General features: G+C 33.6%; 1 long non-coding RNA gene across 3 annotated transcripts in view; it reads right to left on the bottom strand.

The window, feature by feature from the left end:
* LOC146997974 (uncharacterized) overlaps positions 1–12,120 on the bottom strand; it is a 129,166-nt gene that overhangs the window by 111,710 nt on the left and 5,336 nt on the right. For 2 of the 3 annotated variants that reach the window (XR_015039975.1, XR_015039976.1), the window contains exon 1: positions 363–1,912. The exons of the other annotated variant lie outside the window; for it this stretch is intronic. This is a non-coding gene — a long non-coding RNA (uncharacterized LOC146997974). Of the gene's footprint in view, positions 1–362; positions 1,913–12,120 lie in introns of those variants that run through there. 3 annotated transcript variants of the gene reach the window in all.

Raw genomic sequence — 12,120 nt, 5'->3', positions numbered from 1 at the left:
TGTCGCCTCCTGACTCTGGTTACACTTTTGGTTGTCTGTATTAAGGACTTAACCTTAAAGAAATATTCAGCATTTTAAAATTGTAATGTAACCTAATTTAAATTTTTGGTGCATAAATATTTCAAAATAATGTTATGTATATTAAAATCAGATAGTTTATACGTAAAATCAGTTATGCTAGATTTCTTTTTGAGTATTTCTTATGGCTGAATAAAAACTTTTCTTGCACCGATTACTATATATTGCTCTCCCATATCCGTTTTCTTCGTAAAAACGGCAGAAGCACCGCCGTTAATTTTTGATACCTAGTAAATATTACTTTAGTTAGCTGGCGCCATCTAGTGACAAAATGATTCACTTACCTTCGTCTAGGCCACGTGTGGCACCTCCCATCTTTTTCATTTAATGGACGCATTTCCCAGCTAGTGTTGGTTTCTTCTTCGTTTGACATAATTAAAATTATAATTTTATGGAATTACGTCTTATACTGGAGATATCGTGTCTCATCTTACATCCAATAAATTTAGCAATCTAATTTTATCAAAACATTCATATATTATGTTTAAATATAAACTATCGAGGCTCGATTTTAAAATATTTTCAAAGCAATGTAGCAAATTGACAAAATAATTAATTCTCCTTTTCGAGCATATTCGAATATAGGGAATAAATTCTTAAGTCTTGAAATCAAATTTATCGTATGCATTTATTTGTGAATATTTTGATAGAAGAATTTCAGTCCAAAAGAAATTCCTTTTTTCTCTCCGAAAAATTTTTTCTACAATAATTTTAGGTAAGGGTTACTGAAATATTTTCATTTCTAAATAAAAATTTTCATTATTGAATCAAAATAGTTTTATATAGTTATATAAAATTGCAGAGTCAAAAATGTTTCAATTTTCTTTTCCTTCTTGCTAATAACACAAGAAGTAAAATTTAAAAAGCTTCTATTAAATTAAAGATATGCTTCAAAGGAAGTCACATTTTCAATCAAAAAATGGCGAAATATACGTCATGCTGGAGAAATATCAAAATTGCATTTACACTGTACGTGCAGATTTCAACATACACGTTAGATGTTTTGCAAATAAATCAGCTTCAATTTTCAATCATTTTAAATCCTCAAACTTCCAAATAAAAAATACCTCATATATTTCATAGCCATTCCTTCTTTCTGAACCACAGGTACCCTTTTTAAACCACGGGTATTCATATCAATAGAAAGTAATACGAAAACGTTTGTGCGTTGTTCATGTCGTCAAATTCTTGAGTTCTAATGCTCTTAAATTGTGCATCATATCTTATAACTTCCAGTGCTAGTAATGGAAGAACAATTCAAATGGCCTGAAATTATTGCTAAATAAATGAACATAAAGTTATGTTGCACAGTGAATATTGTCATGTCTGATATTATCATTTATGAAGATAAGAAGTTGTACGTAAACGTCAATGGATATATTTCAGCCAAAGCTACATATCTAAAATGGAAAATACACATACTAAACTAGAAAAATCTCAATTTCTTTTTGTAGGTTTTGTTGCTTAATGAAGAATTCTGTGTACAATTTCATCATATTTCACACTCTTTGGGCATAATGTAATGTTTCCATCATAGCACAAAGTAAATTCAGACGCACGAGACATAAGGCTAATTTTATAGTCCAGAGAATAAAAGAATCTCACTCTTCGGGTGTAATAAATTATAAATCAATCCAAACTGTTTATCATTTAAAGAAATGTTCGTTTTTAGAAAGTGCAGTTTTAAGCAAAAAAATTCATTATATGCCATCCGTATATTACTCACATTTTAAGTGCACCTTTGCTAAGCATATATAAGTTCATTTTGCTGGCGACTTCTGCAAAATCATAGATTTTAAATTCAGCGAAAACGTAGACCGCATGGGCTGCGACATTCCCCAGTCATAAAAACTGTTTGGACACGTTGATGTGATGTTGTCATTGGTTTGCAGATCTGTTACCCGGGAGACACGTTTGGTATACGGAGGGACGAGGGTAGTAAATTGAGGTTAAAGCAACACATATTACATTTTTCTCATATTTTTTCCCCGACTTTCTGAAGTTCAATCAATTTTCCGTCTCATTGGACGGCGAATGGATCGAAACTTTGCGTTTCTGTATGCTTAGCAATTACAATTGACACGCCGTACATAAAGTCAACAAGGAGTCGATTGACAGATACTAAAAATAAGACATTCAGTGCTGGTAGAATAACAAAATAACAACAAACTGTTTTCTTTTCTGCTTTTACAATGTCTGTCACAGTTTTAAATAGTTTTTTTTTAATAGAAATTAGTATATCTATTATCTGTATTTGTTAAGGTCAAAGTTTTGACCTATTAAAATTTGAGTTAACAATCATACTTATAGAGAATGAGTGCAAAATGAATTTTTGTCGTACAACACAACAGCAATCAGTTTTTGTGCTTAGATTCTTTGCTTAATTTTATAAAAAATTATGCACTGAGTTGTCCTTAAGCGAATACAAATAAATAACATCATTGTTTAGCTTTATCAAAAGAAATATCATGCGCACTTTTCAGAAATCAAAAAATTCTATTTTTTAACAAAATCTAAATTTTAAAAACTGCGAAATCTAAATTTTTATACGGTCTCCCTTTTCATGCAGTTACATTTAAAAAATGTTTATACAAGCATTCTAAAAAATAAAACACAAAACATTTCGGCGTACGACAAAATTGGCTGAGAATTTTAATATTGAAATTTAAGATCACGTGTCCTGGATATTCAGGGGTAACACATAGACTGAAGATCAAAATATTTAAACCTATGTATAACTGGGATTAAATACCAGTTTAGAAAGATTTCTCTAATATAAACAGAGGCCCACCAGCGGCCGAGCGGTAAAATCGCTGAACACTGGTAGTTCGGTCCGAGGTTCGAATCCCGCGAACGGGCTGGCTGCATGGGCGTTTTCGTGGTTTTCCCCATGTGTAACGTGTATACGAGCCAGTTCCCCTTAGAAAGTCCTCCACGAAGGCATCCCTCCCCTTAGGCAGATAGCCCTAGTGTGCTTTGCCGTATTCTCAATACACACACTAATATAAACAGATTAAGTGACGAGTATTGAAATGTGAACTTTAGTGAAACGTTTTGATCAAGAGAAAAATTTTCAAAATTTAGATCTTATTGACTGAATGCTATAGAATTCGCGCTAGGAAACAATGGCAGGATCCAGTGTTGGCACATAACCAGCTCGTAACATTATTTCCATAAATTAAAAATTAAATATTGCAGGTATCAAACTAGAAATAAAATGAAGCAACTGTAATGCAAAGATTAGTCACTAGGCCATCACTTTACTGTGATGTAAAGTTTAGTACTGGGTATTCTCTCTACTAGTCTAGAGAATAACTGGAACTCATTATCCCCATCCACAAAGTGCACACATGCATAAGTTGTGCTTTGATGGTTTGAAGAGGGATTCCTATCGACCACAGCCCTGATTTTTATATCTTTGTCTTCAATGCTGTGATAACTTCAGTACAGTATAAATATCACATCTTTGCTTAACTTATCTATTTCTTGCAATCATAGACATTGATTCCATGTTTTTGGGCAAAGCGTGAGCTCATAAGGGTCCGGAATAATGGCCAGTACTTAAAATCAGAAATATTGCTTCGCATGGTATAACCATCAAGATCATTGAACTTGAATCTCATCAATCATGTATGGAACATGCTTGGAAAACATTTTTCTGGACTGTTCCCAGAACCTTTATAAGCTAAATACGTATATCTGCTCTGTGAATAAGCAAATCACCTTGAATCAGATTATCTTGAATCGATAAGGTCGGCTGTATATTTCCAGCAGAGATCATTATAAGCGTACGTCTGTAAGAGGTACGTATTATTGGCAGACTTGCGTCAGAAAAGTACAATACCTCTGCAAAATTTTTCCAATCGAACACTTGTGGGACATTCTTGAAAGTATGTCTATCAGCAAGAACTGGCCATAATGCTTCAGCTGTTGTATTGGCAATGAAGACGGCGTGTATCTACATGGCAGTCAAAGGAGATCACATCAGCTGTTAAGCACATGGAGGTAAGAAAGGAAGGAGGGGCCAACCGGCACTAGAAGTGAAGCACTGCTTCGACGCTTCGGTCACCAGATGGGGTGTTCTTTGTTTACATTCAGAAGCTCGCTTGGCAGTATTCCGATAGTATTTCGACACACGACAGTTCTATACAAATCGAAAAAGGGACACTTTCGCATAAAAGGAACATTCATAGTGTGATGGATAATAGCAATTTGTATAGTTTAGTGACATTTACGCAAAATTCACATCTTGGTTATTTTTCGATAACTAACAACAGCGATTTTGATTATGAATTTGTTTTATAAAATTATAAGCTGTTGCACTACAAAAATATAGATTTTAAGAAAAATATTATGTTTAAAGAATGAAAAATACCTTACGGTACATTTAAAATTGTATACGTCTTTCGATACCCTTGATAGAGTATTCGCTACTTTTATTTTATTTTACAAACGCCAAAATGTTTTAAATAAAATAAATTTTTTTCACATCCATATATTATTGTAACATGTATCTTTTAAAATTTTTTAGAGGAGAGGCTTTACTGCTGCTCATTTTAAACTCATCGTTTTAATTTTATATATCTGAAAAATAATCACTTTGGGCTTACACGTTTTACTTATTTGGGTTATTTAAAAATAAAATCCTTACTTTATTCCCTTTCAGAAATGTTCAGAGAATGTTAAGTACTATTTAGAGTATTTCGCTAATTTCTAATAATTCTCTAATTTAAAATGAACCGAATAGAGCATTAATTACAAATTGACTTATATTTTTCGATTTAAAAGATGCCTCAGAAACCAACAAATCATGTCATATTTAAGAAAGTATTTTAGGAAGAAGCTCTATAAATAGAAAAGAAATAATGCATAATTTTAATATTAATAATACAATAAACTTTGATCTTCATTTTTGTAACCTGACCGAATAAAATCGAATTACGTTAAATTTTTTTTTCTAATGTAATTAACGAAAACTTGTGAAAATATTTCATTCAAATTAAGCCATTCTGAGAAAAGTATAGCATTTAATTCCGTTCAGAATGAAATGTTTAAAAATATGTTGCTTTCATATACTTAGGACTCTGAAGTGTTGTAGAAAAAGAAAATATATACATTTATATGTATATTTACGACGTAATTACAAAATATTTACATTCGATCGCGTCAAAACCCATTGAACTTAATGGTAAATGACTCAATGTTTTGGTAACCATGTAGGGATCGCCAATGCTTCAGAGCAGGGTACGGGAGAAACCTGTTTAGGGCCACTCCATCTTACTTCCTACCTCCATGGTTAAGCACTGCTCTTTTTCTAATCTGTCTCCTGTTACATGAACGTTGCTGTCTTCTGTTCCGCTATGCCCGGAACCTCTTGCGAATTAAGGTTACATGGATTCCTTTCTTGTTCCTTGTTGTTCATCTTTCACATAGCTTTACATTTTGACGATGTTATGATTTGTACCATAAATAAGCTTCGTAGCAATCTAAAATTACTGCGAGATGTAACATGAGAAAAACCTGCTCCGTCCTTAATATTTATATACCTGCGTATGATTAAAAATCTCTTTCTCTAGAATACAAAAATCTACCGAACCAGAGACTTTCCTCTTAATTTTGTTGAAAATACTCTTCGCTTCCAAAGCTTTTCAAAGAGATAATCTTTGATAAACCAGGAAGATGTAAAATGAACCAGAAATGCTCTATCTATTTTCCAAAAGCCAATCTGGGCTATGCATGGGTGTACTCTACATGCATAGTCCAGATTGGTTAGATAGATTCCAAAGCCAATCTGGGCTATGCTTTGTATACGGGTGCTGGGCTCTGCTTTCAAGTTTTGATGAGTAACTTCTAATATATTATTATGAGTATATATTTGCCTATTACGCCGTGTTTCAAAACGCTATGCTATTAAACCAACAGCAGGCCAACAAACTGAAGGTATGGCCTGATAAAGTAAATATTAAATTTTCAGAGAAGAGATAAAATCGTTTGTATCCTAGCACTGAAATAACACGTCTTATTTCAAAGATATTTTTTGGTTACATGCTGTTATTTATTTCGAGAATGGGTCTTTTTCTTACACAGGGACAGAGGAGATCGGATTTCAAATTATTTCTACACTTTTTTCCTGTAATAAATAGCGTAATATCCATTTTTTGTTGTTTTACTATTGCCACAACTGCATGTAGTTGGTACCAAGGTGAGTAGACAGAAAAGTTTATGTTCGGTCAAGTTCAAACATTTCTTTTTCGGACGTTTAAGATAGTGATGCATCGTGTCTATCTGCTCAGACGTCATCAGACTCAGACTTGCTCAGACGAGTCAAGGGCATCGACGTGACTACACTAGTTGACCTTAATCGAAAAGAGCAAACCTTGTAACCTTGTTGAGTACAATAATTCACTAGATAAAAGTACCAAATTCTTTTGTTAAATTCATATTCATTTTGGATTAACTTCAACCAGTTCCTTTATATAATCATCGCTGATTCGAGTACAGTACATGGCACGCCTTTAAGTCTCAAATCCCCATATCTAAGACTCAAACACTATTATTGCGGTGCATCTTCATCAAATGTTGTGCATATATTTCGAGCAGCTACACAGTCTAGTGAAGCAATCTAAGCATATAAAACACCAATGAATTTTAAAGTCTTTATTTGCTGTTCTAAGCACACTTTCTAGCAAGCTGTGTAAAGCGAATCTGAAGACTGAAGTTAGGGAATAAAGAAAATTGAGTTAAGTGAGGGTAAAGCAATAAAATGTTTTTAATAAAAGTAGTACGATGATATAAAATTGTGAGACGAAACGCAAAATATTAGTGTGCCAAACTTTTATTGGGGTATTTGTCCTTGGTCAAAGCAAGGTCTTTCTACAGATTTTGTACGTTAATAGCATTGTGTAATACAGCTCTTCGATGATCCTTTTAGACTTGAAAATTCTGTGGCACAAAAAGGTTCAGTCTTTCAGTTTCGGTTAAGTTGCCTTCCAATTAAAATTAATTGATCATATAACGAATTATAGGATTGGGGAATCAAGCAGTTGTTTTTTTTTTTTTTTTAAATGTTGAGCTCAAATGTTAAAAAAAGAAAATTTAGATACTTACGATTACTAAAATTTGAATTCAAACTTTGATGAAATCTGACATTTTTCTAACTGGTTTGACTTATTTTTTTTACATCCTTGTTTTTTTTTTAATTGCAACGTAATAATAAAATTTTAATGAAATTTATAGCAAATTTGGTTTAATAAATTTTTACAATATAATTTTCTGGAATCTACCATAGTAACTACCAGATGAAATTGCAGCTGAGAGCAGAAGAATCGAGTCAAGTTATGTCGCGAATATAATAAACTAGCATTTTATTCATTGAAAAAAAAAAAAAACAATTTCAACAATAATGATTTTTATTGCTTGCAGTGTTAGAAGACGCGTGTTTGGATTTCAAAGATAAAAATGGGAATAATTGTGCATGACTTTCGTAATCAGCAATATGCTTTCGAAAATGTTATATGTCAAAATCCATAGAAAAATTTTTTATAATAAAGATTGCAATCATTTAACAGTCATCAAAAAAACTATTTTACGTCAAAGCAATCTTAAAACTTCAAACTTTTAAAGCTTGAAGCTTTTTATTTCTTATTTCAAGGCCTCCATTCTTGGAATATCCGGCTAATTCACAGTCCTGCACTTATGTATACTAAGTATTATTCACCTAAAAGAATTAACCTCGTATGTCTTATTATCTTCGAGAATTTTTCTGCGTAATATCAGCCATCGAGAAAGATAAATATGTATAATAATAATTTTTCAATTTAAAATATGGTTACTGAAATTTTTCAATAAAAAATTATAATAAACGTTTTTATAGTGACATGATCTAAGTTTTTAAATGGTATAGTGAATTTTTAGAAATTTGTCAAAGAGCCACATAGCATATCAGGACACAGTCTGATTATCATTGTTTTTATCAAACGAATAACGGCCATCATCTGCTTACGTTGATCGTCGGAGAACACTTGCCATAGACAAATTTCCTTTTACGCTTTCACTTATGCTTCTCTGTTCCTACCGGGTCTTTAAAAAAGGACCTTTGTACTGTCTTTCACGTGCGTCCATTCCGATGTGATAGTAAATATTATGATCTCTCGAACTGTGTTAAAAATGTTGAGCCGTAGACAGAGTTATCAAAAATATCAATAGTACGAAATCGATAAATGTCTGCTCGGTAGTGATATGACCGTTTATCACGCACAGAGTAGGAGAAATGTTGTTGTGAAGTAAACTGAATGTCAGATGCATGCTTGAAACTTTTGTGTTTGTAAACAGTTTCCAAAGACTCATAATAAAGAAACTGTAAACATAACGTTTTTGATAAAATGTAAAGCAATAGATGTAACCAGAACAATGACAGCTAAAAATAAAAAAACTGTGGCTGCAAATAGCATTTTTCATGAAAACCTAGTTTTTGACGTAAAGATTATCGTTACATTTTTGTACAAATTTCCAAACAAGTGCACCAGTAAAGATTAAAAGCGATTATTTTAATTTTACTTATCATGACACGTTTTGTCACATTACATTGCGTGTTACCCCAAGCACTTACTTACCTTACGTTAGTGCATAAAAAAGCAAATATTTCTCAAAATATTTAAACTTATCTTCTTATCTTACGCATGTTAAAAGACTGTATGTTGCATCCCAAAAACGCAACGTGTTATATGTCAATGTTTCTTCATTTACCCAGTCTGTAACTTCTTCACACAAAATTAAAAGGTCTGGACTTTTAAAAATAATTAGTTCATTTCTCACAGAATACGCCTGTGTTTAAAAAGCTCTATTTGAAACGTGAAAATTTATTACTCTGGTACCGTTAAAAATTTATTACTCTGGTACCGTTAAAAATTTATTACTCTGGTACCGTTAAAAATTTATTACTCTGGTACCGTTACAAATTTATTACTCTGGTACCGTTAAAAATTTATTACTCTGGTACCGTTAAAAACTTATTACTCTGGTACCGTTAAAAACTTATTACTCTGGTACCGTTAAAAATTTATTACTCTGGTACCGCTTGAACTAACATCCATCGGAATACTCACACTTGCTCCAATGTTCCAGGCATATCTGGAAGGAACAGTAAAACGTCTCTTTTAGTAAGAATGGCCGTTGTCTCATTATGAATAATTCCAGTTATCTGAAAATATGGACCAGGCAGAACCATCTAAGTAAGGCATAACAACGGGCTATAGAGTGGGAAGTAGGAAAAATAAGATATTGTGGCAAGACAGGGATCTGTATCTGACCAAAGAAACCCAAGTTTCTTTGCTCATTCATCATTTGTTCAAAATGTGATGTTGCCCGGCTTGGTTATAATTGTTTGGGATACAACACGAGCTATGTTGTCTTGGATGATGGCATTTCATTTTTCCCTCTATAGACAATATTCCTCGGGCAGTATACATCCTTTAAAGACCAGCCACGTGATTACGCGGAAAAGAGATCTGTGCAAACGCCACATTCAGCGGAGTATGAAAAGGAAGTGCACGCTCACACAGATTCCTCCCCCCGCACAGGAAGACCTCGCACAAGCAATCTGCATCTGCACTGATGGCTCTAAGCTAGACGGCTGAGACTCTCGCTACTTGGAAGGGTCACCTCAATCCTGGAAACTCAGTATTCCAAGCGGAGGCAGCCGCAATAGAATAAGCAATGAAATATGCAAGAAGGATACAGAGCACTAGGAAATACACAGACAGCCAATTGGTGATTCTCGCCATAGCAAACCTTTATCATACAGCCTCACCATCGCAGACATACAGGCCCTGCTACAGCAAAGAATACTAACAGAACCTATCCAAATCTTGTGGATCAAAGAGCACGCACGGCACTAAGCAAACGAAGAAGCAGATATATTAGTTAAGGAGGCTGCGCAGAACATCAATATTGACGAAATCCCCATTCTCACTTCAAAAGAAACACATGAAAATTGGCTATGCAATAGTTGTAGGAGGAGTGGCATACCGTCCCACAAGTTTGCCGTACTCTTGAATTTTGTCACAACAGATCACAACGGGTCGACTCATCTCATCACCACAGTTGACTAGACACATTACTGGTCACGGTCCGTTCGTTCCCAGTGTATTTCTAATGAGAGGGACATATTCTCCTCCAACGTGTGCGAGAACGGTGAAGTTGGTACAACCGAACACTACATCTCAACATGTGTTCTCACAGAAGAGCGGCACATGCCACACGTACAAAATGAATCATCCTTCAAGCACTTGTTTATCAAAGAGCCAGCAGTCATAAGGAAAATAAAGACAACATGGACAAACTGCAGGCACTTTAGCAAGACTTTATGGGGACCACATCCGCCGCAAGTACCTGAGACGTTACAAACCTAAAATATCAATTCATATCCTTCTTCCCTAGTATTACGCGCAAAGTTCACGCAAAGCACAGTGTAAAAACGCAGCCGTGAAAATTCTCAAAAGCACAGCGCGTAGTACAAGGGGCTCATGCCAAAACAGCAACGTAATAATAATAGTAAACTGCAACGTAGGATCAATAAATATCGTATATTCTATGGTGTATATATTAAGACGTTATACTGGTACGTACGGTATTATACAGTTTAAATTTTATTTCTCATATAAGGTGATACCATAACTTTAACTATTAGAATGCACATATTATATACTTTTATACTTTACATATTATGTATCTCGATGTAAGGTGACATAAAAACCTTTTTAGTATGCACAAAGCATATATCTTCGTTTTTTTTATAAAATATGTATCATTATATAAGGTGATAACATAACCTTAAATAAAAGTACGCTCGCATTATGCATTTACATGTTTTATTCATGTATTTCATGTTCCAATTAGCAAGTATCATTCTGTTAGGTAATAACAATACTTAAATAGCAATGTCACCTTTGTGCAACATATAAGGTATGTAATACACACGCTTCATCGCATACAAAGCCAATGTATTATCATGCAAGTGTAATAATAATAATAGTAGAGATGTTATGTCACGTACGCTGAATATTGGCACTATAACACATACTGTTATACACGTTTTATGTATATCTATATTTAATTTCTTATAAATCTCTACGCAAGGTGAGAGAACAACCTTATGCACGTACTATGTATTTTTATGTGTTATCTATTATGTTCGTCATGTAAGGTGACAGCAAAACTATAAGTATGCACCAGTCATGCATTTTGTTTTCTATTACCTGTCATGTATCTTTATGTAAGGCGATAATCTTATGTTTTATTTACTAAATAACATTATGTTATGTGATAACATAACCCTAAGTATTAGCATAAATCTCGTGTAACATATAAGGTGTATAGTGCATATGAATTACATATCATGATTTCACATTATATGAAAACTATGTTTGTGTACAACCATGTAGTGTATTAATAATAGTATTATAGGCATTAAGTAAGATATATTATTATGTACGTAGTAGGTGTTTTTTTAATATATATTTCATGTATAGGAGTTATATTATGCATACTGCATGTAAATAACTGCATCAAGTAACACATATTGTTGTTTATATTGTTGTGAATTTTTTATGTTCCAGCTATGTATTTTCACGTCTTATCTATAATGAATCATCATATAGGATGGTGGCATAACCCGTAGAATCGCCCTTGTGTAACATTTGTGAGAAATGTTTAAAGCTTATAGCCCCAGTATGGCACTGTACTGTCATCTTATCATTATAAAATCAACTCCCGATGCGGTTTTTGTGGGGACCAGGGAGAGTTCAATTCAAGACAGTTGCTGGATCTGGACCTTACCCGAATAGTGCGTGAAAGCCGCTCGGGGGTCCGAATCCTGCTCTCATTTGTTCATCTGTTCTATAGACAGTATGCTAACTCTCTTTAACAGCCAAATTCAATTATGCAATCACCACCACCTGAGAGTAACTATGTTTTTATTTTATTTATTTACTTAAAAAATTAAGCAATTGCCGCATAGATAGTTTCTACTTTACTTGTGCTGGC

Source organism: Stegodyphus dumicola, chromosome 3 (genome assembly GCF_044657685.1).
Source record: "Stegodyphus dumicola isolate Sdum_Otavi_A_Nest chromosome 3, ASM4465768v1".
NCBI classification, from domain to species: Eukaryota; Metazoa; Arthropoda; class Arachnida; order Araneae; family Eresidae; genus Stegodyphus; species Stegodyphus dumicola.
This window is presented reverse-complemented; position numbering and strand designations above follow the sequence as displayed.